The sequence below is a fragment of the Stigmatopora nigra genome, chromosome 11 (genome assembly GCF_051989575.1).
Source record: "Stigmatopora nigra isolate UIUO_SnigA chromosome 11, RoL_Snig_1.1, whole genome shotgun sequence".
NCBI classification, from domain to species: domain Eukaryota; kingdom Metazoa; phylum Chordata; class Actinopteri; order Syngnathiformes; family Syngnathidae; genus Stigmatopora; species Stigmatopora nigra.
The window spans coordinates 2,101,366-2,106,365 of record NC_135518.1 but is presented as its reverse complement, the minus strand read 5'-3'; the positions used below and the strand labels follow the sequence as shown (position 1 = coordinate 2,106,365).

Here is a 5,000-nt window from a genome sequence, read left to right as displayed (position 1 = left end):
GATGAGGTGCCCTTAACGCCACAAGTGAATCTTCAGTATTTCTTTCGTTCTCACATATGTCATTATTTGGCAGAGTCACAGTCCATAGGTCAACATTTTCAGACATGCTCACAGTGCTTTCTTTCATTTCCTCAGCCAACTGAAATCTAAATTGCTCCTTATCTTCTATTTCAGGCCTAAAACCTAGAAAAGTATCTTTATTTTCCACTGCAGTCTCCTTTGGATTCAGCCTCGCTGGAACATTTTCAGTTGATGAATGTGATGCAACAGTTTGAGGATGAGACTTCACAGTAAAACAGGTCATTGATATATTCCAATGCTTTTGACAGGAAACTTCCCCAGAAGCAAATTCACCATCTCTGTTAATATAACCATTAGTTTCCTCATTTTCATCCTCTTCATCCACCTCCCCAATCCCTGAGTATGTGGTCTTGTGGGTAGCACATGAAGCAGTGGTGATGATGTGATTCTTCTGTTTGTGTGTATTTGAGCCAATTGAGATTAGATCAGGACCTGTTTCCACTATTGGCAGAGATTCAGCATGGACGACACCCACCTACAGTGAAAGAGAAATATAAAAAGTCATTAACATTCCGTCCTGTTCAAAAACGTATGTTTCATGTCAGTCAGTACTCAAAAATACCCATACAAATGTTAAATAAAAAACATAATAATAAATAAATATGAAAAATGCAATGTAAATTAAATTCAAACACACAACGATGAACAGCGGTCAAAATGAAAAAAAAAAATATTTTGAAACATGGAGACTTGTGAGAAAGCCAATGGGAGCCCAGCAGAGTGTAGTGAAATTGTAAAGCAAGAAGCAATGCATCCGCGACAACTTGAAAAGTAAAATAACGGATATAGGAAATGTATTGACGTATTCATTACTTGGATCCAGTGGTGGGCCACCATGGCCTTCAAGCCCTTCTCTGCTGGCCTAAGAAATATCTGAATCAAATATAATATTTTCTGCATCAATATTTATTCAATAATTCCAAATTGTCTGTTAGCTCACTTTCATTGCTTTTCCCCCACATTTTGCGTATGGACGTATATGGACCTATCGACGCTCATCGCTGTCTTTTTCCCAGGGAAATGATACTCCGGGCCCGGTTCTGATATCTGAAAAGCTCCAGTGTTTGTATTTAAGCTCCAGTGTGTGTATTTAATCATTAAATGCGGCTAGGAAGTGGATTTTACCCCATTTTAGTGCAATTTTTGTTGTTTCGCCATTGAAGTCCAACGCTGTCTATTCCCAGGGAAATCACCCCCTTGGCCCGGTTGTAATGTCTGAAAAGCACCAGTATTTGTATTTATTCAATATATGCTGTTTTCGGCTGGATTTATTTCCCATTTTGGGCAATGTTTCCCGGTATGCCATTGACATTCATCGCAGTCTTTTCCCGGGAAAATCACTCTCCTGGTAATGTCTGAAAAGCTCCAGTATTTGAATTTAATCATTAAATGCTGCTAGGAAGTGGATTTTACCGCATTTTTGTACATTGATGTATTGATTATTTTTTATGTGTCGCAGCTGTAGCTTTTATAGCCATAAAACAGTTTTTGAGGGTTGGATTGATTCGTTGAAGGCGCCTCGAGAAAATGCAGGGACCGCCACTGGTTGGATCTTTTCGTATGTTGCGGCACTCATTTGCATGTCAAAAGGCTTCGAAACCTGAAAATGTCATAACTAGAGGCATTCGTAAGTAGACATATGACTACTACATAATTAGCTGGCATTGACTGAAAGAGGCACCCAATCAGTTTTGACGGGGAGGGTTGGCATCGAGCCAAGCCTCTCAGTCAAAAAGGATTGGCTATCTCAGTGAAACAATGTCACTTTTTCGGGGAGTTACTGAGTTCAATAATTAATTACATCCTTTTCTGGACCACTTTATTCTCACAAGGGTCACGGGCAGTGCTGCAGCATATCCCAACTGACTTTCAAGCACGGGGCGAGGGACGCCTTGAGTCGCCGGTGAGCCAACCGCAGGAGACGGACAACCATTCATGGAATGTATGCCCTCGGAATGTGGAAGCAAACCGGAGTACCTTTTGCAAACCCACACATGCCCGGAAAGAACATGCAAACTCCACAGAGGTGGACCGACCAGGATTGAACCCAGCACTAACTACTCAAAAGCTGTGCTGCCTTAGTTACTGAGATAAAATAGCAAAATAATCCTAAAATATATAGCGAACATGTCATATATACAGCAGGTTTTATATCTTTATATTTATCTTTACACTTATTTGACAAACTTTAAAACAAAAGATAATTTACTGACATTTCAATCAGAATAACAAAATGCCCTGTTCATTACATTTGGTGAGGAAGTATTAGCCGCTAAATTAGTTTATTAATGTAAACTATATTTAGGGAATTTGTTTGCACCTTTATTTTGGTCCTGATTTGTAAAAAGGAACTTTATTCTATCGCTTTGTTGAAATCACTTTTTTATATTACTGTATATACTCGCATACGGGTTTGGCTTATATGAACACAAGACTTACAGCGTTGCTATATTCTTTGTCACCAGTAGATTATGGCAAATTAACATTTACTATTTGTTGGTTATTTTCTGTTTTGCAGTAAGAAAACAACCATCACTGGATGAATTCACTTTCTTATTTATGATTTTGTCCCTAATGTGCTTGAAATCCATACAGTATCTCAGAAATACCACATGCGATATTTTTTCTTAAGTTGTTCCCCTCAAAGTAACACATTTGTACTCCTATTAACACCATGAATTAGAGATGAAAATAGTGATTTGTAAAATGGGGATTCAAAATCTAAACAAAGCTAGAATAGGCTCGGCAGTCTTTTTCTATGAGGTAATTTTTGCGATGCTAAATGTAATCCGTAAAAAATGGAAAAGGCAAGACGACGTCCTTCTCAATTATTAGGCACATCATTCTTCTGCAGTGAAAATTTGCTGTTTCTTCGGCGCTGAGTTGGGTGGCACTCAGCACCGAGGAAGATGCGAAATTTCACCATTGAAGTACTGCCATGACTTTTGAAGAATTTTGATTTGGATACTTCGTCTCATCTAATTTTCGGAACTGTTTTATCCGCTGATAAATCATTCAATGTTCTCAAATATCTTTATTTAAAAAAAGAATTAAATAACTAAATTAAAAAATAAATGTCTGATTTAACAGTTTTTACCCTTTATTTATAAACATGAATGGAACAACTGCAGATCAATGAGCTCCATTTGAAGCACAGTATGGGCATCTTTCACATCAAAGGACGCTCTGTGCGCGTCTTGAGGTCTGCACACCTGTGATAGAATTCCTCCTGTAGCTTCAAAATGGTGTCAACACACCCACCACTGAATGGTGTGCCTGCATCCATGAGTGCCTGCGGCACGCAAGTTTGACAACACTGATTTAAAGGATTATACAAAACCACAACAAAATGGAATGTGCATAATGTTAAGATTATTAGTTTTACATTGTTATATATTTCCTTGCAATGAAAGAATGCTTTGACTAAACTATTAAATGTTGCTTATTAGGATTATTAGTGTTACATAATTATATATTTGCTTGAGATACGAGACACATTTTGATATACGAGCATACAGCGGACCCGAGAGGCTGCTCATAAGAACATCATGGGCACTGTCTTTCTGGTCACAACTCCCTCGTGTAATGCCTCTCTTGTCGCAACTCCCTCGTATAATGTCTCTCTGGTCGCAACTCCCTTGTGTAATGTCTCTCTGGTCGCTACTCCCTTGTGTAATGTCTCTCTGGTCGCAACTCTCTCGTGTAATGTCTCTCTGGTCGCAACTCCCTCGTGTCATGTCCCTACGAACACTGGGCGGAGCGTTGTGTTTTTTCCCCCCTTCGCTAATACGAAAGGAGTACTACTTCCTACACCTACTTCCTACACCAAAACACCCTAAGCTGCACATGGCTTTGGATTGGATTGGATTGGATAACTTTATTCATCCCGTAATCGGGAAATTTCTTTGTTGCAATAGGAAGGGATCTTCATTTGTTTTGACTATATGTCTCGCTTCTGTTTCCCGCCCCTCTCTTGATAGTTGAGACATCTATTGTAACTAGGGTCCTGTGTGAGGCCAGAACAGAGCGGGGACTTGGCATGACCAGTTCTGTTCTTCTTGCAAGAACATTGTCGTTTATCTTTATTTTTGCGTGCATTTGGGAATGCCCTCAGGTGAACCTATCACAAAACAATGTGCCGCTCGTGTGTGAAAATATGTGCCGAGGTGGACAGGGCATGATGTACACGTGCATTCTCCTTTGACCCATTCACGTCCGAAAGTCCTCCACTTTGTAGTAAATTTTAGATTTTACGTGTGGCATCTGTGAGTAAATATGTGCCCTGTTTAGTTAAATATGTGTCGAATTGCATTTCTACGTTTTTTGATTGCTTAATAGGGGGATTTGCAATAATTAATAAATGAAGCATTTCACCGAAGTGGACTAGACTTGATACACACTTATCACTAAGTACTTGGAAAAATTGGTACTGAAACACATCAAAGCCTGTTGTCCCCTCATCCACGACCCACAATAGTTTGCATTTTGGCCGAACAGACCCACTGAAGATGCAATAACCACTGCTTTTTACGCCTTACTAAGCCACCTTGAAAAGAGAGGGAGCGATGTCAGAATGCATTTCATCAACTACAGCTCAGCTTTTGGCATCATAAGACCGGACATTTTTATCCCCAAATTGGCCAACCCTGGGACTCCCACCTTCCACATGCTCCTGGATTAAGGACTTTCTGGTCAATCGACCCCAGCACGAGAACCTGAGTCGCCACCTCTCATCTGCATGAATGCTCAACACCGGCTCACTCCAAGACTGTGTACCACCAGAGTCCACTACTCTACTCGCTTTACACACACGACTGCAGACCCACGCACTCCGAGACCATCATTGTGAAATTTGCGGAGGGATACAACGGTGGTAGGGATGATCACAGGGGAGAATGAGAGCCTACAGAGATGAAGTC

At 40.3% G+C, this 5,000-nt stretch overlaps 1 protein-coding gene across 3 annotated transcripts in view; it reads right to left on the bottom strand.

The window, feature by feature from the left end:
• Positions 1 to 5,000, bottom strand: part of crygs3 (crystallin, gamma S3) — a 62,262-nt gene that overhangs the window by 8,915 nt on the left and 48,347 nt on the right. The window contains exon 1 of one of the 3 annotated variants that reach the window (XM_077728383.1): positions 1 to 556. This exon is cut by the window's left edge and continues 719 nt beyond it. The exons of the other annotated variants lie outside the window; for them this stretch is intronic. The gene's annotated coding sequence lies outside the window, so the exon portion shown is untranslated. Of the gene's footprint in view, positions 557 to 5,000 lie in introns of those variants that run through there. 3 annotated transcript variants of the gene reach the window in all.